Below are 25,514 nucleotides of genomic sequence, written 5' to 3'. Positions count from 1 at the left end.
GGCTCTCCTGGGATTGGATTCACTGCTGGTTTTAGGAACTGAGAAAGGCCCCCAGTCCCTGGGAAAATCCAGGGCAGAATATGGCTGAGGAGCTGGAGGGAGGAGGGGAGGCCGGGCGCCCTCCCAGGGCCTCCACCTCAGGCCTGCAGATATGAGATCCCCCAAGGCCTTGCTTTGTGACGTGGGCAAGTGACTCCATCTCTCTGGGCCCGGAGAGGGATTGATGGGTCCTATCTTGTCGGAATGCTGGGATCACTCAGGGCAGCTGGAGAATGTAAGCTTCACTCCCAGACTGGTGCTCGGCGAGGGTTGGTGAGGGCTCTGCTGTGTTTATTACCACCTTAACCAGCGAGTTCAAAAGCAGCAAATCAGCGAAGGCTCCAAAACAACACTAGGGCCCAATAGACATGCAGTTTCCCCTTGAACAATGCACGTGTGAGGGGTGCGACCCCCTCCCCCACGCAGTGAAAACCTGCTTGTAACTTTCGACTCCCCCAAAACTGAACTAGGAATAGTCGACTGTTGACCAGAAGCCTCACTGATAACATCAACAGTTGACGGACAGGTATTTTGTATGTTACATGTATTACATACTGTGTTCTTACAATAAAGTAAGAACATGTTATTAAGAAAATCATAAAGAAGAGAAATATGTTTACTATTCAATAAGTGGGAGTGGATCATCATAAAGGTTTCCATCCTTGTCATCTTACATCAAAGAGGCTAAGTCAGAGGAGGAGGGGGAGGGGGGAAGGAGGGGGAGAGAGAGGAAGGAGGAAGAAGGAAGAGGAGGGGGAGGGGAGGAAGAAGGAAGAGGAAGAGGAGGAGGAGAAGCGGGGAGGAGTAGGAGTGGGGGAAGGAGGGGGAGTGGGAGGAGACGTTGGTCTTTGTGCCTCAGGGGTGGTAGAGGTGGAAGAAAACCTGCCTATAGGTGAAGCTGGCAGTTGAATCCCGTGTTGTTTAAGGATTAGCTGTAGACAGATGGCTCCCAACTTAGGATGCACCTTAGGGATTTCTTGACTTCACAATGGTGTGAAAGCCATATGCCTTCAGTAGAACATCCGTAAATTCCATGAAATAGTAAACATCTTATTATAAAGCAGGCTTTGTGTTAGATGAGTTTACCCAATTGTAGGCTAATGGCAGTGATCTGGGCACACATAGGGTGGGCCAGGCTATGCTGTGATGTTCAGGTGGATTCAATGCATTTGATTCAATGGATGGGTTTGTTGGGACGTAACCCCATCGTAAGTTGGGCAGCATTTGTCATGCGAACCACAGAGATAATTTAAAATTTTTGAGTAGCCACATTAGAAAGGTAAAAAGAAACTGGTGAAATGAATTTTAATCACATTTTATTTAACCCAGTCCATCCAAAATATTGAATCAGCACATAATCAATATTACAATTATTGGGATATTTTGCATTCTTTTGTGTGTACTAGTCTTAAAAATCCAGTACGTTTTTTTACATCGAGAGCACCTCTTACTTCAGACACTACATGTTGAACGGCCTACCTAGATAATAAAGTTGTGTTGAACAAGAGGCCGTTTCACATGGCTTCAGTTTTTTTTTGTTGTTGTTGTTGAGACGGAGTTTCACTCTGTCGCTTAGGCTGGAGTACAGTGGTGCTATCTCGGCTCACTGCAATCTCCGCCTCTTGGGTTCAAATGATTCTCCTGCCTCAGCCTCCTTACTAGCTGGGATTACAGGTGCACACCACCACGCCCAGCTAATTTTTTTATTTTCAGTAGAGACGGGGTTTCACCATGTTGCTCAAGCTGGTCTCCAACTCCTGACCTCGTGATCTGCCCGCCTCGGCCTCCCAAAGTGTTGGGATCACAGGCGTGAGCCACCTCGCCTGGCCCACATGGCTTCGGGTTTAAAAATTAAATTTAATGAATTTTTCTGCAGGTCTGTAGTAGGTGTATGTACCTGTGGGGTCCATGAGATGTTTGGATACAGGCATGAGGTGTGAAATCAGCACGTCCTGGGGAATGGGGTATCCATCCCGCAAACATTTATCCTTTGAGTTACAAACAATCCAATTATTGCTTCAGTTTTAAAATGTAAAATAATGAAAATTAAATATGTTTTAAAAAAATCACAGTTTATCAGTCTCACCAGCCACGTACTGAGTGATCAGCGGCTGCGTGGCCAGGGGCTGGTGTGTGGGTGACGCTGGTCCAGGCGTCATCTGTGTCCTTCCACCCTCATCAAACTGCACCTGCACAGGGCCCTGTCCCTCCAGCCTGAGCCTCTGCTGAGTGGCCCCTGGCTCATCTGAGGCTCTCAGGCACACTTGTCTGCGAGAGGCTGAACCCCACCTCCCGTTTAGAGGCATTTAGGGGACATTCGAGGGCTGATCAGATGGGGCTTCAGGCTTTTCAAAAGGGAGGCAGGCAGGGGAGGGGTTTTGCCTTGGAGCCCTCTCTGCTGTGAGGTTGAAGAGGGCTCATACCTGGTGGGGTCTGAGTCCTTGGGCTGGGCGCCTGGGGCCGCACGCAACCCTTCTCTGGGCCTGTCCAGAGGGCTCTGATGTCCCCTCGGGCTCCAGTCTCTCTACCTAGTACTTGCCAGTTCCCACAAGTCAGGAACTGGAGTCCTTCCCAGAGGTCTAGCAGCACCAGACGGTGCCTGACGGACAGACGGCCCTTCTTGGTGGCCTGGTACATGGATTCAGGTGCAGGCCTCACTGTGGAGTGTGGTCCGGGATGGCCTTTATGGCTCACCTGCTGCAGGGGTCTGACTCTGACCTTCCTCAGGGACCCTGCCATTCCAGGGTTCTGTACCCTGTGCGGTGACTGTCCAGCCTTGCTTGGGGCCCGCCTCTCCCCGCACGCTGATGACCCTGTCTTCCTGACAATAGCCTGAGAGGCAGGTCCTGAGTCGGTCGTACTCTGTGGATGGGGAGACTGAGGCACAGAGTGGGGAAGCGATTTGCCCGGAGTTGCAGAGCTCACGAGTGGCAGAGCTGGGGATTGGACCCACCGCCTGGCTCCCACGCTCCTGAGAACTGCTGAGCGACTGTCCCCTCTGATAGCCAAAACCCTGGCTCTAGTCTTGGCTGTTCAGCCTCCTGGTGCCAGCTTCAGTGTCTCCAACTGTACCAGGAGTGAATGGGACCCTCTGATGGCTAAGTTCTATCCAGCTCTGAGAGCTTCTGTATCGCCTGTTACTTTTTATTTTTAAAATGATTTTGTTTTGGCGCGAGGCTGAGGGAGAGTGAGGCCGAGTGGGTGGGAAAATACATGAAATCGCTCAGCCCCAGGCCCTCCGAACAGCTCAGTCCCTGCAGATGGATGAGAGGCCTTGCACACATTTCCCAGAGGCCATGCTGGGAAGCCCGCCCAGCCGGATCCCGGCCTCGGAAAAGCCCACTCTGTGTCTTGGCACTCGGGCCTCACAGCTGCCGGGGGCTGGCTGCGTGAGGTCCTGGGGCTGGTGCGGCTGCGGCCGGGTGGGTGTGGGGTGTGCCGAGGGGCACGCATCCATCACTGCCAGCAGCTTGCGTGGGCCCTGCCAAGTCGTGGTGGAACCGGGCCCAGGTGCCAACGTGCTTGGTAACTGGCTTGCTATTTGAAAAATTAAAGCGGTGTCAAGAATATCTAACCTCCGCATTCATATCAGGAGTCTGGAGCCGAGCGGGTGGCAGCCAGAGTGGGGCTGTTTGTGCAGGGCGGCCAGTGGAAAGGCACCCTCAGAAGGAGCAGATTATAGCAAAGAACTTTATCCACCCAGTGCCTGGGAGGAGGCACAGGCGATAACCGGGGACAGGGAGTAGAAAGCACAGGCCAGCTGACCTCTCTCTAGCTGCTGGGACCTCTGCAGCAAGGCAGCCTGGTGCGTACCTACTGTGTGCCAGGAGAATGTGCCAGTTGTTGGGGTGGACGGAGATGGGGTGGTGCCTCCAGGATGCACAGTACCTGGGTCCATGATACTTGCAGGGACCCACAGTGATATTTTAATGTCCTTCAAAATCAAAAGAAAGAAATGAACTTTTAGGTTGAAGAAATAATGGTTAATAATGTCCCCACATATGACCTAAAGTGATCTACAGATTCAGTGCAATCCCTATCAAAATAGCAATGACATTCTTCACAGAAATAGAAAAAAAAATCCTGAAAGTCATAGGGAACCACAAAACACCCCAATAGCCAAAGCAATCTGGTGCTAAAAGAACAAAACGAGGCATCACACTACCTGACTTCGAAATATACTACAAAGCCATAGTAACCAAAACAGCATGGTACTGGCTAAAAACAGACACATAGACACATGGACCACAATAGAGAGTCCAGTTGGAGACAGAGTGAGACCCTCTCTTAATTATAATAATAATGATAATAAAATAATAAATTCTTTTCTTTTTAATGGAAGAAGGAATGTAAGTGTTCTTTCAAGGTGATGAATCTTGCCATCCTTCCAAAAACTCACTTCCTGGGTGGGAGCCTTGATGGGGGTGACGGGAGCAGGAGTGGGATTTTCCTGGGTAGGTGGAATCTACCTGTGTAGGGAGGAGGGCCAGGGAAAGACATGGAGCGCTGGAATCAGAATCTTGTGCTCCAGTCCTGGCTCTGCCATGTCTGGCTCTGTGGCCGGCCTTGAGAGGGAACATGACTTCCGTAAGCCTCAGTGGCCCCTCTGTTTACTCAGGCTCCCTACTGTAGAGGACACTCCCAGGGAGTCGGGGAGGAGGTGCTGTCCGATCCCAGGAAATCCATCTTGCAGAAGCTCAGTGGGCTTCGAAGGGTGGCAGGGTCTACTGCCTGCTCAGGGATTGGGGCACCTCATAAATAAGGATATCTGTCTTCTGGAGTTTTCCATCCGTGTTTCAAGAGAGCCGAGTCCTCCTTCCATCAGAGCGGGTCCTCTCCAGCATTGTGTTCCCCTGTGACCGTGTTTCGACGCATTTGTATCTATTCCTGACTTTAGAGGTCTGGTGACGTCAGAGGCCTGTCAGCTTGTGGTCCCTGCTGGCTCTTGTCCTGGAGGTCCTCTTAGCATTGTGCTGTCCTAAACAGAGGGTCCGAAGGCAGTCCCCCACCTCTGCTGTCCCGGAGCCGCTTCCCTCTGGGTGTCTGTACATCTAGGCTAGGCCTTGCCGGAGGAGGGTGCAGGCAGCCTGGCAGGGGAGCCTCCTGATGTGAGCTGGCCAAGGTCCCTGGCACTGTCCCAGCTGCCCAGGGGTGGCCCGGAAAGGTTCCCAGACTGTGATATCTCGATGGGCCACTGTGTCTCAGCATGGGCTGCCTGGTTTTCCATGGAAGACATCTGGCCAATCCCAGAGCCACCAAATTTCCAGGCAGTGGGCTGTCCCATGTTCCCAAGAACAACCCTGGGCTGGCTGCCTCATGGCTACTAGCTGTGTGCCAGGTGATGTACTTTACATACACCATCTCCGTGAGAGACTGGGGTGTAGATAGGATTGCAATCCACAATTCCCGGATGAGGAAACTGAGGCACAGAGAAGCTGGTAGGTGGCCCAGCCATGATGGGAAGCTAGGGTGGGAAGCACTAAGAGGCGGAGGGAGCGGCTCTCCTCCCCAGGTGTTCAGACCTTCCTGATGGTGCAAATGCCTCAGCCACATTCCTGCCTCTAGGTGGGGCATCTTGCACGTGTGTTCCCGAAGGCTCTGCCTGCTGGCTGGGAATTCCTGGGTTAAAGAGCTGAGCACTTGCATTTTGGAACTCCCAGAACTGTTGATCAGAACCGAGGTGGGGTGTAGAGGTCCTGCAGCCAGTCTAGAAAGGTCTGGTGCCTGACCCACCCACCTGCTGTTGCCCTTCCCTGCAGACCGGGAAATGCAGTGTGGACTCTCACTGCTTCTCTGGCTTGGAAACGGCGTTCCTCTCTTCGCCCTCTCCTGGGGCTGGAATCCCTCCTGGACAGGCCTGAGGCATGTCTTGGGTCCCGCTCGCTCCCTGCTCTAACCCTAGTGCCCCCATGGGGAACCCCCAGCTTCCATCATCACCAAGGTCCCAGTGTCGCTTTCAGGAGGGAACTGCTGAGAGGTGTTTGCACCTCTTGGGTGTGTCTGGCGAGCCACTTGCCCAGGGTCTGGGAGGTGACCTTGTGCCAGATGGGGCTGGGAGCTCCCTGAGGGCAGGGGCGGGGCTCACCCTGGTGCACCTGTGTTGCATGCGGCCTCAGACTTTGTTCCTGTCATGGCTTCGGACCTCATTCCTGTCACGTCTTGGGGTCTTTTCTATTCCCAAGGTTGTCATAGGAAGGTGTTTGTTGACAAATGAGGCCTGGCTCCCTCTGCATTCTGATTCTGTCGCTCTCTTCGTGAGCCTGGATGGGTCGGGCCCCCTGAGGCCTCATCCTTTCCTCTGGAAAACAGGAGGAGGAGGCTGGCTTGATACCCAAGGTCTCTCCCAGGACAGCTTTAGTGGTTTGGGGGGTGACGCTGCAGTCAGTCCTGGTGGAAGTCCCAACTCCATTCCAGCCTTCCTGGGTGGCACTGGGTGACCTGGCACCTCCAGGCCTCCATTCACTCATTTGTAAAATGGAGAGAACCCAGGGCCTCCTGGGTACCTGACCACAGGGAATGCAGCTCCTCGGTCGTTCAACACCATTTCTGCCATGTAGGGAGTGCTCCTCCCCTTCCTTCAGTGTCTTTACTTTCAATGATGAGGACAGTGAAGTGATTTTTTTTTTTTTTTTGGTGGGGTGTTATTGAGCCATAATTAGCACACAGCAAAAGTGGCTCTTTTTACAGTTTGATGACTTCTGACAAAGACACAATCATGCAACGACCACTTTGGTCCAGGCATAGGACAGTGCTGTCTCCCAGAAGTCCCTCAATGCTGCCCCTTGGCCGTCAAAGCCTGCCCCCACCCCAGCCCCTAGAAACCAATGACCTGGTTTTCATTCCTGTGGTTTTCCAGCATGCCATAGAAATGCAAGTGTGCAGTGTGCAGCTGTCTGCCTGTGACTGTATCACTTGTCATATGTGTTTGAGATTCACCCATGTTGTTGCATGTATCTGTAGATAGTTCCTTTTTACTGTTGAGTATTGTGTGACCATTGCACGAAGACTGGGTTTTATGAATATGCCACAGCTTGCTTTCCCACTCACTGGTTAATGGACATTCAAGTTGTCTCCAGTTGTGGCTACTATGAATAAAGCTGCTGCAAACATTTGTATCCGGGTCTTTGTGTGCCATATGTTTTCATTTCTTTTGGACACGTGCCAGAAGTGGGATTATCACTGGATTGTATGTTAAGTGTATATTTAACTGTATAAGAAACTGCCAAACTCTTTCCCGACATGGCTGCATTGTGTTACATTCCCAACAGCAAGGTATGAGAGTTCCAGTTGCTCCACATCTTTGTCAACACTTGGTATTGTCAGTTTTAAATTTTAGCCACTTTAGTAAGTATGGTAGTTTTAATTTGCCTTTACCAACTCTCTAATGTTGTTGAACATCTTTTCAGTTTGCCATCCAGTTGCTTATTTGCCGTCTCTTTTCTTCTTTGGTGAAGTGTCAGTTCAAATTTTGTGTATTTAAAAAATAGGCGTTGTTTATTTTATGACTGAGTTGTAAGAGTTCTTCTATGTTCTAGATGAGAGACATTTATAATATATGCAATTTGGAAATATTGTCTCCTAGCCTGTGACTTGTCTTTTCACTTTATTAGCAGTGTCTTTTGAGAAGAAATTTCTATTTTGATGAGGTCTAATTTATGATTTTGTTCTTTTATACTTTGTACTTTTTGAGTCATACCTAAAAACTCATGCTTAACTCAAAGTTGCAGAACTTTAGCTCTGTATTCTTCCAGGTTTGTAGTTGTAGGTTTTACATTTATGTCTGTGACCCTTTGGTGTGAATTCACTTTTGTCTACAGTGCCCTGCAGTGCTTACGTCCTGTGGCCACTAGCAGCTGCAGCTGGCCAGGCTGTCCCTGTCACAGCCACCCTTGTCCACCTGGGCAGCTGTTGGCCAAGGCTGCTCTGCCACCTGTGAACAACAGATGCGAAGCTGTTGGGCCACCCTGCGGGTTTTGGTGCTGGCGTCAGCCTTTGCCCAACTGTTTGCCCTCAGAACTGCAGGGTGACTGTATTAGTTCATTCCCACGTTGCTATAAGGAAGTACCTGAGATTGGGTAATTTATAAAGAAAAGAGGTTTAACTGGCTCATAGTTCCACAGGCTGTACAGGAAGCATGGCTGGGGAGGCCTCAGGAAACTTACAATCATGGCAGAAGGTGAAGGGGAAGCAGACATGTCTTACATGGCTGGAGAAAAGGGAAGAGAAAACGGGGGAGGAGCCACACACTTTTAAACAATTGGATCTCGTGAGAACTCATTCACTATGACCCAAAAAGCAAGGAGGAAATCTGCCCCCATGACGAAATCACCTCTCACCAGGCCTTTCTTTTTTTTTTTTTTGGAGACAGAATCTCGCTCTGTTGCCCAGGCTGTAGTGCAGTGGTGCAATCTCAGCTCATCACAACCTTCACGTCCCGGGTTCAAGTGTTTCTCCTGTCTCAGCCTCTCGAGTAGCTGTGACTACAGGCATGCAGCACCACACTTGGCTAATTTTTTGTATTTTCAGTAGAGACAGGGTTTTGCAGTGTTAGCCAGGATGGTCTCGATCTCCTGACCTCCTGATCTGCCCGCCTCAGCCTCCCAAAGTGCTGAGATTACAGGCGTGAGCCACTGCGCCTGGCTTTACCAGGCCTTTCTTCCAGCACTGGGGATTATAATTCAACATGAGATTTGGATGGGAATACAGAGCCAAACCATATGAGTGACCTTGTCCAGGGGACCCCAAGGCTGGATCCTGCCCACTGCTTAGAAGATACAATTGCTGAATGAGCCACGTCTGCCTGTCCTTTCCAGCCCTGGGCAGCTGCTGCTTGCCTGTGCCCCAGGGGTTCTCCTCCTCCTCTCTGTCCAGCCTGGGGGCACCTTCCCTATCACTGTGTGGGCTGAGCCACCCAGCCCAAACACAAACATTTTTATCAGAGTCTACCCACTCTCCTCACCCCCTAGCAGGTTCCTGGCCCCATTTCTCAGGGTGGGGAAACTGGGTTTACAAGAGAACCACTTATTTGTCCAAGGTGGAACAGTATGAGTGGCAGAACTGGGACTCAATCCCTTGATGCCGTGTAGCTTTCCCAGGTCAGGTCTCACCCCATTAGGCCTCCTAGATCTGCATCCACGCGGGAACCTGGCTGTGATTTAACCGACATCATTGGCAGGTGGTTATTTCAGGGTGAGGGTGCTGCCGGCCCCGCTCCTGTTCCGTAGGTCTCCCTTGGGTTGCAAATTTCTTGTGTTTTGTGTCTCTTCCCTCAGTGACCCAAGGGGCTCTCACGTGGAGTCCCCAGAGCGGCACCAACTCCTCACGATGCTCCTGACGGTGGTGGACAGACTCTCCATGCCCCGATGAAGTTGTGAGTCACGTACATCCCTGTCCACAGCACCTGATACACAGTAGGTGGTCCAATAAATGCTTGTGGCACAAGTGAATGAACTTGGAACCACCCATCTAGTGGAAATGGTAAATTATAACAAAACCCAATGGACCGTGAAAGCCAGGGTCAAGGCCGGGGCCTGCTGAGGCTCTGTCATCAAGGGGGTTTTTGTGCTGGTAAAGATGATGACTGCCCTGGTGCAGGGCCCCTGTAGCCCAACATGTCTAGTCCGTGGCAGGCTCTTAGTGGGGATGAGGGGCCTCCAGCAGGAGCAGGCCTGGGCATAGACTTCTGACCTGGGCACAGGGGAAGCGTGATGAGAGGTCAGAGCAGGCTCTTGGCCTCAGGTCAAAGGACAGGAGTCCTCCTGACTCTGCTGTGTCTGAAGTCCACAGTTACGCACTGCAGAAAAAGAAGTGTTTGACCCTTTTGTTTTCTCCAGGGTTGGGATCCCTGATGTGGTTGGGCTGTGTCAGACCCAAATCTCGCCTTGAATTGTAATGATCCCCACGTGTCAGCAGTGGGGCCAGGTGGAGATAACTGAATCATCGGAGCGGTTTCACCTGTGCTGTTCTTGTGGTAGTGAGCAAGTCTCGAGATCTGGCGGAGCGGTTTCACCTGTGCTGTTCTTGTGGTAGTGAGCAAGTCTCAAGATCTGGCGGTTTTATAAAGGGGAGTTCACCTACACACGTTCTCTCTCGTCTGCTGCCATGGAAGATGTATCTTGCTTCTCCTTTGCCTTCTGCCACGATAGTGAGGCCTCCCTGGACATGTGCAACGGTGAGTCAATTAAACGTCTTTCCTTTAAAAATTACCTCGTTCCGGGTATGTCTTTGTTAGCAGCGTGAGAACAAACGAATGCAGTCCCACAGAGAACAGCACTGGTGGTCAGAAGGTTCTGTGTTTGAGGAGGGACACTCAGGTCCTACCCCAAACCCACGCCGTGACTTGGGGCTGCAGTTATTTTGATTCTCATTATGTGGGGAACCAAGACCCACAGAGGGAGGACTCTTGCCCCAGACTGCCCAGGTCTGGAAGGAAGATCCTGCCTCTCAGCTGGGGAGGCTGGGGAGGTGCAGCAGGAGAGGGACCTGATGGGTGAGCGCAGGCTGCATGCAGCCTTGCTGGGACCTTGTGGGAGGGGAGACCCTGAGTCCTGATGGGTGTTCAAGAAACCCAGGACCAACAGAGGTGAGGAATTAGGCCTGGGCTGTTTTCCTCCTGTCTGTGTGCTGGCTGTGGGTTCCACTGACATGGCCCTGCCCTGGGACCTGGGTGGACAGGCAGAGAGGCTGTGTATACCTCAATGGCCTGGGGCCCTGCAGGGCTCAGGGTCCCCTGGTCTCAGTAAGGGCCTCAAGAACAGCTGGAGAAGGGAATACACCTTTGTCAGGGACTGTCCAGCTGCCAGGCTCAGTGCTGCAGCCTCTCCAACTGCAGGCTCGTCAATTCCTCCAAGCCGGGGTTTCTCCGCTGTGGCAGCACTATACACGTTTTGGACAGGGCCACTCTTTGTGGAGGCTGTCCTGTACATTTTAGGATGTTTAGCAGCATCCCTGGCTTCTACCCACCAGATACCAGTAGCATCCCCACCCCACCACTGCCCAGCATGACCACCAAATATGTCTCCAGACATTGCCAAATGTCCCTCTGTGGGTCCCCTGGGTGACAGCCCCTGCTCCCCATCACTCCCCATTTTGAGAGGGCAAATTGAGGCTCTAGAGAGGCTGAAGACTCGCTCACGGGCACCTGGCATGTCCAGGGAGAGCTGGGGCTTGGTTAGCTCACAGTCTCTTTCCCGGCTTGGCTGGAAGCCCAGGAGAGCTTGTTGCATTCCCCGCTGTGTTTTCAGGGCTTAGCACTGTGCCTGGAACATAGTAGGTGCTCAGGGACTTTGCATGTGAACGGTGAGTGAGTGAATGAGCTGATACAGGAATAGGTTCTAGGTTGGTCTCAGGTTCCCAACTCTGCCCTGCTTCCTCCTTGTGTGGCCTTCCGAGTGGCTTAGGTTCCAGGTGGAGGGTGTGGCCCTTGTTGCCGTGTGTTCCCCTGTGAACATGCTTCAATGCATTTGTATCTCTTCCTGGCTTTAGAGGTCTGGTGACATCAGAGACCTGGGGCAGGGCTGGGTAGGTGTGCTGAGTTTGTGGTGGTAGTGTGAGTCTCCAGCTTTGGTGCACACGTGTGGGTGCGTGCAGTGAAGGCCTTTGGAGCATGGGGGCATCGAGGAGCAAGCAGGAGTGGCGGTGCCTGAGACAGGGCAGGCAGGGCTGGGTGGACACTGGAGCCAACAGCTGGTTCCAGTCCTGGGCCAGACATGGCTGAACTGAGTGACCTTGGACAATGAGCTGAAGCTGCCTTTGTCGGTGAGATGGGGATACCCAGGATACCCTCTTGCCCCAGGGAGTCAGTGGGATACTTGTCAAGTGTGTAGCTTGTCCCTGCCTCTACCTAGCAAGGGCCTGGTAAAAGCGAATTCTCATTCTCTCCAGAGGCAGGAGTTGCTCCAGTCACCCTCCTGCTGAGGAGTCACGAGTCTGCTCTGCTCTCTGATGCTATCGTTAGTATCATCTGCACTCCTGTACCAATGACCCAGGTTCAGGGGCATGAGGGAGCCAGCAGGGTCTTGTCCTCCGGGGCTCCTGTGTTGTGGAGGCTCTTTGAGGTTATGGGAGTGGACACCATACCAAAGCATATGTCAGGTTCACTGTGTGGAGCCCAGGGGAGGGTAAAATTGTGGCCAACCGTCAGAGCAGTCTTCCCAGGAGTGGGAATGGAGGTGGGCTTGACCCTGGCTTCTGAGGAAGAGAAGGACTCTGAAAAACGAAAGGCATGTGTATCAGTTGTTTATTGTTGCACAATGATTTTCCCCAGCACTTAATGGCTTAACACAACAAGAAACATCTATTATCTCACACAATTTCTGTGGGTCAGGAATTTGGGAGTGGCTTAGCTGGGCAGTCCTGGCTCTGGGTCTCTCATGAGGTTGTGGTCAAGGCGTTGGCTGGGCTGCATCATCAGAAGGCTTGAGCAAGGCCAAGGATCTGCTTCCAAATGCAGATTCTCATGTGTTTGGCAAACTGGTGGGAGGCCTCAGCTCCTGGCAATGAAGACCTCTCCACAGCAATGCTTGAGCATCCTCACAACATGGCGGCTGATTTTCCCCAGAGCATGCAATCCAAGAAGCCACAACATCTTTTACCGTCTAGTCTGGAAAATCACACTCCATCATTGCTATTTGTTGCAGAATAAGTCTTATTAAGTGCGGGAGGGCACTACACAAGGGTGTGGATACCAGTGGGAAGGAATATGAAAGACATCTTAGAAACTGGCTACAACAAAGAAGGAGATGCATTCCTGGTGGGGCTCCTGTGTGAGCAGTGGAGATGAGTCTGAGGAACAGGGAGACTGGCCTGGCCTGAGTGAGTGAGATGCTGGCATAAAGGACGATGGTAGGAGTACTAGCCAGTGTGGTAGGGACCTTCACCACCAGGTGAAGAGTCAGGAGCTTGGTCCTGTGGGTCTGGGGGAGAGAGCGTGGCTGAGAGACTCACACAGACCAGCTTTTCCCTTCTGGCTTCACTGATTAGTGAAGTGGTTCCAATGACCAGCTGTGGGGCCTTTGTGGTGTCTTGCTGAGTCTCAGTTTTCTCATCTGCCTGGTGCAGGACCCAGTAAGTGGATGTGCTCAGGATCAGTCTCGAAGGGTTTAGAGTGTGGGGTGGGGGTGGTTCATGCACATGGCATTTTTGGGAAGATTAATGTGGCAAGGATATGCAAAGAGGACTAGCAGGGGAAGACCCACCACCAGGAATCTGGGATGTGAGTAACAAGAGCTGAACATGCCTGGTGGTCTCAGAGGCAGCGGTGTGACAGCAGCCCTTCACCCTCCAGTGGCTTTATGGCACAGCGTCTCTACATGCCCAATTGCAGGGTGAGGTGACTGATGCCTGGGCAGTGGCTCTCAGCGTAGCGTGGGAGTTATCAAAATGGGCCAGATCTCAATGGAGTGGGAGGTGCCCTAAACAAGGGGAAGCTCCCACTGGTCCTGCCACCCACTCTGCTGGGACTCCCATGTCTAAGCCTCTGTATGTCCTCATCCAGCATATCCTCTGAAGAGGTGGTGGGCAGCTGGGGCCACCACCCGGCCCTACCCACTCCCCATCTGCTGTGGACACCTCCAGCTCTTCCCGCTGCTTTTAGGGGTGTAGTGGCACCCAGATTTCTGCAGGTCTTGAAACCCCCTGACCTCTCCTTCTGATCCCACCACCCAGGTGCTCCAGGAGCTTCGGGAGGTATGGGGCTGACAGTCTCAGGAAGAGCTGCCCCACGGCGGTGCCAGAACCCAGATGTTTGCTCAACAGGAAATATCAGAGCCGTGGGCTGCCCTGTAGAGGGTTATCTTAATTCCTGGTTTCCTTTTCGTACCCCCTAGCTCTCCTCCTCCTGAAACAAATCTCAGCATTCCACAAGAGATTTTAGGAGCCGGTAGTGCCCAGACCTCATAGACTTTCCATTGTGGCCAAAGGGGTTCGTTTCCTGATAGATGGAGAAGTGTCCTTGCTGCCTTATGCAACGTGACTTGGCTGGGGAGCCTGCATTGTCCCGAGCTCCCAGTCACAGAAAAGGACATTATTGTACCGAGTTACTTGGAAACATTAGACACATCATCCAGGCTTAGCCTGTACAATGTGTGATTTCAGATTACCTGGGTAAAAGTCGGAAATGAGGTGGCGGTCTTGGGCAGGCAGGGGTGGAGAAGAGGGAGGAGGGAGACCAAAAATTCCTCCTGGCAGCCTTCCTTATCTGTGATAGCCAAATTTCTACCTAAAATGGCAGAAGCCAGGTTCAGAGAAAGAACCTGGAGACCCCTGATTTAGGTTCAGATCCCAGCTCTGAGGAGCTTGGTTCACGTTCCTCAACTTCTTTGTGCTGTAGTTTGTTAAAAAATACCTGCCTCATGGGAATGATTGTGGAACCATCTCAAACTGCTGAGCACGAGGGACCATGTTGCCAGTTGCGGGCCCACTGGCTGGTCTCCCTTCTCCCTTCCTAAGAGAACCCTGGAGGCAGTGGTGTTAGAAATGGGCCCGGAGAAGTTTCCTGACCTTCCAGCTACCTTGAAATTCAGGGCCATGCAACACTGCTGAAGGGATGTCATTGGAAGTCTACAGAGGACTGTCCAGTAAGCGTTTGCTCCCTTGAGATAGGCATCACTGCCTCCTCCTGGGCTCTTCTCTTCTTCATGAAGCCTGGGTTAAGGGCTGGCATCGTGGCAGTCATTTTGAGCCATGAGGTTGAAACTGCAAGCTCTGCGTGGTGGGGGTCAGAGGTGCTTGGATATTGAAGGTGTCAGGAAGATGCTGCCCAGCCCTCATTATCAAAGACAAATTCCATGGGTGAAGTTTCTGTGGAGGGTTTCAGAGACCTCCTAATTGATATATATTTGGAATATAGTAGACACCCAACAAAAGCTAAAATCATGCTTGCCCTTTTGCAGGCACTTGAGGTCCAGAGGCTGGAAGTTGCCTGCAGTAACATATTCAGTAAGGGGGGCACTGGTTCTCAAGCCCAGCACCCTGGGTGTTCATGCTAGGATTCTAAGCACGAGCCACTGCACCCAGCAGAAAGCATTATTTTAAAATCAGTTGTGCCATATACATTTGGCCAAATATGAGGCCAACAAATTATTACTGAGCGGTGGACTCACCATCCAATACTATGGCACAGGCTTTTGGAGAAAAGAAAGAGCTTTATTGCGAGTCAACGGCAAGGAGACAGGAGGCAGTGTTCAAATCTGTCTCTCTGATCTGGGGTGGGTGGAGCTTTTATGGCATTTATAACTAGTCCCAGTTGATGCCCACACAGCTGGTCTGCCAGGCTGGCAACATTAACAGGAGGTTAAAGTGTTTTATCTTGTGCACGCCTGGACAATTCTGGCTCTGTGTCACCAGTAACAACTCACACAATGGTTGATCAGTTTGAGTTGATCTCACGGTTACAATATATTGTAGTATCTACATTACCCAAAACCCATGTTTCCCTCTCTGTAGTATGGCTGCGATGATACTTGATTTTGTGGCTGAAACAGGACTCTTGATTTGCCAGTAATGACCTGGACCACCAAACTGTGTCAGATGCCATTCAAAGTAATGCTTGCATATGTCACAAGAGAAATTATAGATTTTGACCCCACTATGAGCTGAAATTCCAGTAACAGCAGTAGGTGCTTTTTTGTGACTTCTGTAGATCATAAGAATAGAGGTGAAGCCATGTTTTCAGGGAAATGTTGGATTTTGTGAAAAAAGCTCCCTTTCAGAGGCCCACGACAATTGGCAATTTCTCTGAATAGCCATCTTTGCAATGATGTTGTACCACCCACTGTAAGTATTGGTGACGTGAGGAACATTCAGGGGCCACAGATGACAACTTACCTTGCTTCAAGAGGTCAGTGACTGGGAGGTTTGAAGCCTTAACAATAATTGGCTGAAGTGTATCATGAAATAAACATCTACCCATTAGAAGAGGTAAAATGAAAATGCCCTCAAAAATAAAACCGCTAAAAAATAAAATCTGAGTTTGACCTGCAGGAGTTGATCATAGTTGAAGAATTTGATCTGCAGGACCTGCAGGGACAAGTTGTTAAACTGATCTGAAATTTTGACCAGGTATACTAAACTTGTAAAGGTCAAAGTTAAACAATATTTCATGCTTCTTCCAAAAGGTACAAAATCATAGAATCATCTCCTGTCTCTCCTCTTCTGACTTATATGCAATTGTGTTATATAGTTTATGTTATGGTCTGGCTGTGTCCCTACCCAAATCTCATTTTGTAGTTCCCATAATCCCCACATGTTATGGGAAGGACCAGGTGGAGATATTGAATTATGGGGGCGGTTCCCCCATCTTGTTCTTGTGATAGTGAGTTAGTTCTCACAAGATGTGATGATTTTATAAGGGGCTTCCCTCTTTTGCTCAACACTTCTCCTTGCTGCTGCCACGTGAAGAAGGATGTGTTTGCTTCCCCTTCCTCATAATGGTAAGTTTCCTGATGCCTCTCAGCCATGTGGAACTGTGAGTCAATGAAACCTCTTTTCTTTATAAACTACCCAGTCTCGGGTATGTTTTTATTAGCAGCATGAGAACGGACCTAATACAGTTTACTTCTAATTTTGACTTCCCTAAGCAGACCTGACTTTTCTCGTTTTATTTGGTCAGGGTTTGCTTAGATTTCCCCAAATATTCCCCATGCTCTTTGCGCACAATCTTTTCTTGCATCTTAAACATTCCTTCTGTGGTAATTTCTCTTTGACCTGAAATATATCCTTTGGAATTGTCTTTACTGGCAGTTAATTAGTGCAAACATCTTAATTTTCATTTGTCTAAAAATACATTGACCAAATTAGTCCATTCTTTTCTGTTATGATTGGTACTTTTTATGTGTTGTTAAGATGTCCCTGCCCCCACGGCTCTAAAATGTTACTCTGTATTGTCCTTTAAATGTTTGATAGTTCTGCCTTTCACGTTTAATTGTTAAGCCACCTGAAACTGATTTTTGGGTAAGGTGTGAGGTAGGGGTCTATGGTGGTCATTAGTGTTCTTACCACAGTATTTGCAGCTTTAAATAGTTCAGGCACATGGTAGGATTTCCAACCTCCACCAAATTCTCTGTTGTCTATGCTGTATAACAAATTACACAAACTTAGTGGCTTAGAGCAATACCCCCTTATTAGCTCACAGTTCTCTAGGGCAAGAAGTCCAGATTGGCTAGGTTCTCTGCCTGGGTTCTCATAAGGCTGAAATCAAGATGGTGGCTGGGACTGTGGTCCCCAACTGGAGGCTCAGAGGAGGAATCTGCTTCTAAGCTCATGGGGTTGTTGACAGAATTCAGTTGCTTTTGGTGTAGAACTGAAGTCCTTGTTTTATTGCTGGCTGTCAGCCAGAGCCACTCTCAACTTCTAGAGGTTGTCCTCAGATTCTAACCTGTGGCCTCTCCTCTCACAGTATGGTAGCTCACTTTTTCAAAACCAGCAGAATCTCACTCCACTTGGCTATGATGGAGTCTTATATGGTGTAACCTAAACATGGGAGTGGCTATCCAATCACATTTGTTAGGCTTGAACATGTGACTTGTTTTGGCCAATGGTGTGCAAGCAGAATGGGGCATGTCACTTCCGGAGAGAAGCTTTAAGAGCTATCTGGGACTTGCTACATGTCCCTCCTTTGGCTTCTGTAATTGGGGAAGTGTTTGTAGAGATGAAGCCTCAGGTCCACAAGAGACAGTAATGGGCAGTACTTTCTTCCTGAGTTTCCCACACTGACTTTCTAACTGGAAACCTTGGTAGAGTCTGTTCTTATTTTCAATAACTCGTTTGTAGATTATTTTGGAATTTCAACATAGATAATTGCATTATCTGTGAATAACAACAGGATTTTGTCTTCTTTTCCAGTCTTTACATGTCTTTTTTTTTTTTTTTTGCCTTATTGTCCCAGTTGGGGCCTTCAGTGCAATTGATGAATTCGACCACATTACAATTTAGAGTTTATGTTAATCAAAGAACACCATAAGGGCCAGGCACGGTGGCTCATGCCTGTAATCCCAGCACTTTGGGAAGGTTAGGCGAAGGGCTCACTTGAGGTGAAGAGTTTGAGACCAGCCTGGCCAACACAGCAAAACCTCATCTCTACTAAAAATACAAAAATTAGCTGGGCATGGTGGCGCATGCCTGTAATCCCAGCTACTTGGGAGGCTGAGGCAGGTGAATTGCTTGAACCTGGGAGGTGGAGGTTGCAGTGAGCCAAGATTGTGCCACTGCACTCCAGTCTGGGCAACAGAGCGAGACTCTGTTTCAAAAACCAACCAACCAACCAACCAACAAAAAACACCATAGGAAGCATGAAAAGACAAACTGCAAACTGGGAGAAGATACTGCAGTGCTTAGAACTGACAAATGATTTGTATGAAGAAAAATTTTTGTTGTTGTTGTTGTTGTTTTTTTGAGACAGAGTCTCGCTCTGTCACCAGGTTGGAATGCAGTTGCACGATCTCAGCTCACTGCAAACTCTGCCTCCCGGGTTCAAGCAATTCTCCTGCCTCAGCCTCCCAAGTAGCTGGGATTACAGGCCTGCACCACCATGCCCAGCTAATTTTTGTATTTTTAGTAGAGACGGGTTTCACCATGTTGGCCATGATGGTCTCGATCTCTTGACCCCATGATCTGCCTGCCTCAGCCTCCCAAAGTGCTGGGATTACAGGCTTGAGCCACCGCGCCCGGCTGCTATAGGTTTTGTTATTATTCAGATATGGCGAGGCCAACAGATCAGGGGATAACCATCATTGAAAAGATAGTTTGTTACTCACAGATCTGAAGAGGAGGGGACATACCGCAACCCAGGGTGCATGGGGGGTACAGGGAAGCACGGGAGTTGGTCTGGAGGGATAGGGACTAAGGGGAAAGTGTGGGCAAGAGCCTTGATTGTGGTTTCTGTAGGAAGAAACGAGTGAGGCAGGGCAAGCAGGCATAGGATGGACTAGTTTGAATAATGTTACAGGCTCTGGGGCACAGGGGCTGTCCCTGCCTGTCTGATACCTGGCCCTGGAGTGATTATGGCAGGGGGATGGTAGCCCTGAGTATGAGAACCTGATAGAAGAGGTAGTTGCAAGTGTGAGCCCTGGATTAGTTGGTTTGCATTTGAAAGGTGCACTCACAGGTGACTTCATTTCTAGAAATTGGCAAATCCTGGGAGGGGCCGTCTCTCCAGGGTCAGCAGGTTCCCAGATGTCAAAGCCTCAGAATACGGGGAAAAAAAGGGTAATGGTTAATACAATGAAGAATGCCTACAAATTCCTAAGAAAAACAAACAACCAAAGACTTAACTGGTACTTCACAAGAGAAGAAACCCCAAAGGCAATCAGCATAAGAAAAGTCAACATGAAAATGCAACCCCAAACTACACTGGGACACCAGGTCTCATCCACCAGATTGGCAAGCACTCAAAAGCCCGTGTTGGTGAGGATGAGAAGTGTCAATCTTAAACAGTGACATTCAGAAAATATGATTAAGTGTAGAGATTCTTTGAGCCCAAAGCATGAGGATAACTGCTTGGGAAACACTGACTCCAAATGAATGGGGTCAGTGTTCCAAAGTGGAGAAGTTAAGGTTTCTCTTACGTAGGCAGAGACAGAGAAATTTCAGCAGGATTACAACATTTTTCATACAAGATCAGTTCGTACAGTGATTTGATCGGTTACAGATTGCTACATTCCAAGGAAAATACTTTATTACTCCATGAGGAGGGGTAGAAATTCAAGGGATTCTTATCTCTAAAGTCGTTTGGTCTTCTGAATTATTTATGGGGAAAAAAAGGCAGAAGTTGCAGTTGCATTCCACATGACTCAAGTTGCATAGTCACGTTCCTCTCAAGGCTCCGAATACAGTTCCAACAGCTTTAAGTCTGAATCCTTTAATTTCATAGAAGCAACTGGAAGGAACCCAGACTAAGCTATTGTTGGAAGCGTCCATGAAGCCAGATCCATATTCCCTTCAACTAAGCACATACACTCATAGGTATGTTCCCAAGAGAAACCTCTAGCATGTGTCATTATTTAAACATTTTTGGTTGAGTATACAGTGCTAGGTAGTCACTTCACTCTAGCACCTTAAAGATGTCATTCCACCATCTTCTGCTCATCCATTGCTGTTGAGAAGTCAGCTGTGGGCCAACCTTGCCTCTTTGGCTGCTTCTAAGCTACACTCCACTGTAATAATCATTCCTGATGTCCTGTAATTTGGTGTCTTGAAATCATGAGCCAAACTATAGCCAGGCTTATTTCTATCCTTACTATCCTTGCGTTTTCATGGGTGCGCAAAAATCATATCATAAACCCTCTGGCCACAACCCCCAACATCTGTGTTTTGCCTTCTGCCCGATAGGGGACACCCTCATTTAACCTTCTACCACCAAGGGGAGAGTCTTGACTATTATGGTACTTTACTAGTATTATTACTATGGTATTATTACTATGGTAATAATAATAACTATGGTAATAGTAATAATAGTAATAGTAAACTCTCCCCTTGCGTTCCTCTGCTCCCTCTGCCTCCTGGCCAACCCTGGTGCTTTCCCATGTAGCCTGCGTAGCATGGCATGCCCCTTGCTCCTGAACTGTAAGTAATAAACTTCTTTTAAGGCAGCTGTCTCCATGTCTGCCATGGTAATGTACCTGATTAAAACAAAATCCCAGGTACATTTAAAAACACCTCTTGGTATCATATGGTATCACTATAATGTCCCCGGTATGGATTGCTTGTCACTCATCCTATGTTGGATTATCTGGGATGCCCAAATCTGAGGATTGATGTCTTTCATCTGTTCTGAAAACTTCTCAATCATTTCCCCTTCAGATCTAGCCTTTGCCCTATTCTAGTCTCTCCTACTGGAGCTCCTGGGACCATATAGTGTACCTTTTACTGCACCCCTCATGCCTCTTGGTAGCTCCTTCTTGTCTCCCATTGTCTCTCTGTGCTGTATTCTGGGCCATAGCTCAGATCTGTCTTTCGGTTCACCAACATAATTTTCAGCCATGTCTGACCATCTGTTAATATCACTTAATATATTTTCATTTCTGGAATTACATTTAGGTCTTTCCAAATCTGCTTGGTCATTTTATAATCTTTTGCTCTTTATGTTTTAAATATTTTCTCTTAATCTTTAATCATGCTTATTTTGTGTTATATTCTGATAATTTTGACAGGTCTTTCTGGGTCTGATTCTACTTTCTGTTGTTTCTGCTGGCAGCAAAAACTTTTTGATAGACTATCTTCATCGAGAGGTTATTCATGCTAACATCTCCAGCTGCCCAGTGGAGCTTTTCTTCTTCTTCTTTTATTTTTGGTTTTCTTTCTTTTCTTTCTTTCTTTCTTTTTTTTTTTTTTAAAGCTCTTAGCATGGTGGAGCTTTATGGCGTATTCTGAGCAATGTCCTGGTTTCTATTGCCTTCAGTTGCATTGCCCAGTGTGGGACAGGCAATCTCACATACACAACAGCTTCTTGTTTCAGTGCTGCATTGTACTGCAATATTTTTGAAGTTATTTTATTTTATTTTATTTTCCAAGACAGAGTCTTGCTCTGTCACCCAGGCTGGAATGCAGTGGCGCAATCTCAGCTCATTGCAACCTCCACCTCCTGGGAAGCTCAAGCGATTCCCTTGCCTCAGCATCCTGAGTAGCTGAAATTATTTAAAGTGAAAATTAGAAATCCAAACTTAGGAGTCAACCAGGTGTGGGGACTCAAGGCAAACACCTGGTGGAGGTTAAATAGATTATGGTTTATGCTCAGCTAGAGTTCATACAAAAGCAGGGAATGGCATCTTTATTTCTGTCTCCTCCTTTCTGCAGTATCTGAAAATGAGTTTTAATATCTACTAGAAGCTATACTTGATTTCAGAATTATCAAAGTATGAAAAATACATGCCTTAGAACTGAGGACTTACGGGATTCTAAATGTGCAATGCCTTGGAGGGAACCCCAGTGGCCTTTGGTCCCACACGAGCCATCAGATAGCGAATAACATCCCTACTTTGAGTGGTCATGTCCATTCTGAAAGGTCCACCAATTCTCAGTATGAGGTCCTCTGGTTGTGCTGATGTCCAGTCACACGCGGGGGATCGGTCAGGCTGGGCTAAGTCAGTTAGGTAACACATGACCCCATGGCACAGTGGCTCTCAGCAGGACGGGTGGATTTCTCTGCCACATTACACATCCCACCTGGGTCGGCTAAGACTGCTCCATGCACTCTTCACTCCAGGACCCAGGCTAGCAGGGCAGCCTCCTTCTGGAATAGTGCTCTCGTCCTGGAAGAGGGAAAAGAGAACGTGGTAAACCATGCCGTAGCTTATTTATTTATTTATTTATGTATTTGAGATAGAGTCTCACTCTGTCGCCCAGGTTGGAGTGAGTGGCGCGATCTTGGCTCACTGCTACCTCCTCCTCCCGGGTTCAAGCAATTCTTCTGACTCAGCCTCCCAAGTAGCTGGGACTACAGGAGGGCGCCACCATGCCCGGCTAATTTTTTTTGTATTATTAGTTGAGATGGGGTTTCACCATATTGGCCAGGCTGGTCTCGAACTCCTGACCTCGTGATCTGCCTGCCTTGGCCTCCCAAAGTGCTGGGATTACACGTGTGAGCCACCACACCAGGAAGCGACAGGAGTATTTCCTCCCTCATCTCACTGGCCAAAGCGAATCTCGTGGCCACTCCTGAGTTCAGCAGGGCAAGGACAGAGAGTTGTCCTGCAGGGCAGGGAGGCCAGGGCATGGGGGAGGAGTGATAGAGCCGCCTCCCCTGGCTCAGCATCTTCACCTGGGGCTCAGTGACAGGAGCCTGGGTGTGAACTTTCAAGTCAGGGCTCCCAGAGGCAACAGATATGTCCCACCTCTCCAAGCCTCCCATGCTCTACGTGTGCCAGAAATGGACAGTGGATATGGAGGCAACGTGTGGGTTGTCACGCCCTCTGTGACTATGCAGGGTGGTTGGTGTTTTTGTCTTTGTTAATAGCCCCACAGTGCTCACTGCTAAGGACGTTCAGTGGCACCTGGAAATGTGTTGCACGTGTGTGTGCACATAGGTTAGAGGTGGGGGCCGGCCACATGTGCTCTGCTTCTCGTGTGCCTTCTTGGAGCCCCCACAGCCATGTGTGTACCTCAGCCCTCAGCGGGTTGGTCAAGCTTGGACTCTGCCTGTGGAACCAATGCAGGGGCTGCTGGGCCCTTCTGATTCTCTCTCAGGAGCCTGGGGCTGGGAGGCTGGGATTGCAATGTGTGGGTGCTGGATTTATTGATGGGTGAGGCTGATAGTGCCTTTAGGCTCAGGCAGAGCAGAGGGAGCCAATGAGCAGAGAGAAAGTGAAGCTGGAAAAAGTCAGGTAGAGAGACCCAGTGCCTTAGAAGGAGAGGTGGCCACTGTGCTTCCTGGTGAGGTTCCAGGGGATGTGCCCGACCTAGCCCCCAGCCGAGGGATGTGCCTGGGCTAGCTTCCAGCCACAGGACGGGCCCGAGCTAGCCTCCACTGGGGGTCATGCTGTGTCCGGAATTGGTTCCTTCTGGTGGACTTTTGGTCTTGCTGACTTCAAGAATGAAGCCGCGGACCCTTGTGGTGAGTGTTACGGTTCTAAAGATGGTGTGTCTGGAGCTTGTTCCTTCAGATGTTCAGATGCGTCCGGAGTTTCTTCCTTCCGGTGGGTATGTGGTCTTGCTGACTTCAGGAGTGAAGCTGCAGACCTTTGCAGTGAGTGTTACAGCTCTTAAAGATGGTGTGTCTGGAGTTTGTTCGTTCAGATGTGTCCGGAGTTTCTTCCTTCTGGTGGGTTCGTGGTCTGGCTGACTTCAGGAATGAAGCTGCAGACTTTTGCAGTGAGTGTTACAGTTCTTGAAGGTGGCGCATCCAGAGTTGGTTGTTCCTCCTGGTGGGTTTGTGGTCTTGCTGACTTAAGGAATGAAGCCGCAGACCCTCGTGGTGTTACAGTTCGTAAAGGTAGTGCAGACCCAAAGAGTGAGCAGCAGCAAGATTTATTGTGAAGAGTGAAAGAACAAAACTTCCACAGTGTGGAAGGGGACCAGAGTGGGTTGCCACTGCCCGCTGGGGTGGCCAGCTTCTATTCCCTTATTTGGCCCCACCCACATCCTGCTGATTGGTCCGTTTTTACAGAGTGCTGATTGGTGCATTTACAAACCTTTAGCTAGACACAGAGCACTGATTGGTGCGTTTGTGCTGATTGGGGCATTTACAAACCTTTAGCTAGACACAGAGCACTGATTGGTGCATTTTTACAGAGTGCTGATTGGTGTGTTTACAAACCTTTAGCTAGACACAGAGTGCTGATTGGTGTGTTTTTACAGAGTGTTGATTGGTGCATTTATGAAACTTTAGACACAGAGAGCCAATTGGTGTGTTTTTACAGAGTGCTGATTGGTGCATTTACAAACCTTTAGCTAGACAGAAAAGTTCTCCAAGTCCCCACTCGACCCAGGAAGTCCAGCTGGCTTCACCTCTCAATGCCTAGGCTATCCCCCAGCCACAGGATGAGCCCCAGTTAGCCTCTAGCCAGGGGTCATGTCTGGGCTAGCCTCCAGCCAGGGGATGTGCCAGAGCTAGCCTCCAGCGGGGGTCACAGTTGGGCTAGCCTGAGCAGCCTCCTCTTCCTGCTAAGTGAACACTGTCACCCACTGACAATGGAGTCTCTGAGAGGCTCTGAACACACGTCCCTCAGGGTGGCTGTGAGACCACAGCATTTCTTTCTCTCTCTCTCTCTTTTTAAATTTTTATTTTAAATTCAGGGGTACATGTGCAGGTCTGTTACATAGGTAAACTTGTATCATGGGGGTTTATTGTACAGATTATTTCATCACCCAGGTATTAAGACTAGTAACCATTAGTTATTTTTCCTGATCTTCTCCCTCCTCCCCTCCCATCGTCCATCTTTTAAACGGCCCCAGTGTCTGTTCCCCTCTTTGTGTTCATGTGTTCTCATCATTTAGCTCCCACTTTTAAGTGAGAACATACAGTATTTGGTTTTCTCTTCCTGCATTAGTTTGCTAAGGATAATGGTCTGTTGCTCCATCCATGTCCCTGCAAGGGATGTGTTGTCATTCTTTTTTATGGCTGTGTAGTATTCCATGATATATATATGTGCCACAAATTTCTTTCTTCATTGATGGACATTTAGGTTAATTCCATGTCTTTGCTATTGTGAATAGTGTTGCAATGAATGCACATGTGCATGTGTCTTTATAATAGAATGATTTATATTCCTTTGAGTATATACCTTGTAATGGGATTGCTGGGTCAAATGGTATTTCTCTCTTTGGTCTTTGAGGAATTGCCACACTGTCTTTCATGATGGTTGAGCTAATTTGCACTCACACCAACAGTTTATAAGTGTTCTTTTCTCTCCAGAGCCTCACTAGCATCTGCTGTTTTTTTTTTTTTTGACTTTTTAGTAATAGCCATTCTGATTGGTGTGAAACGGTATCTCATTGTGGTTTTGACTTGCATTTTTCTAATGATCAGTGATGTTGAGCTTTTA

The 25,514-nt window shown here is 49.0% G+C and overlaps 2 protein-coding genes across 3 annotated transcripts in view; both read left to right on the top strand.

The window, feature by feature from the left end:
- LOC105469720 (two pore segment channel 2) overlaps positions 1-25,514 on the top strand; it is a 202,702-nt gene that overhangs the window by 70,545 nt on the left and 106,643 nt on the right. The gene's annotated exons all lie outside the window — the stretch shown is intronic.
- LOC139357411 (small integral membrane protein 38) overlaps positions 9,312-25,514 on the top strand; it is a 31,871-nt gene continuing 15,668 nt past the window's right edge. The window contains exon 1 of the mRNA XM_071074129.1: positions 9,312-10,210. The gene's annotated coding sequence lies outside the window, so the exon portion shown is untranslated. The remainder of the gene's footprint in view (positions 10,211-25,514) is intronic.

This window comes from Macaca nemestrina, chromosome 12 (genome assembly GCF_043159975.1).
Source record: "Macaca nemestrina isolate mMacNem1 chromosome 12, mMacNem.hap1, whole genome shotgun sequence".
NCBI classification, from domain to species: domain Eukaryota; kingdom Metazoa; phylum Chordata; class Mammalia; order Primates; family Cercopithecidae; genus Macaca; species Macaca nemestrina.
This window is presented reverse-complemented; position numbering and strand designations above follow the sequence as displayed.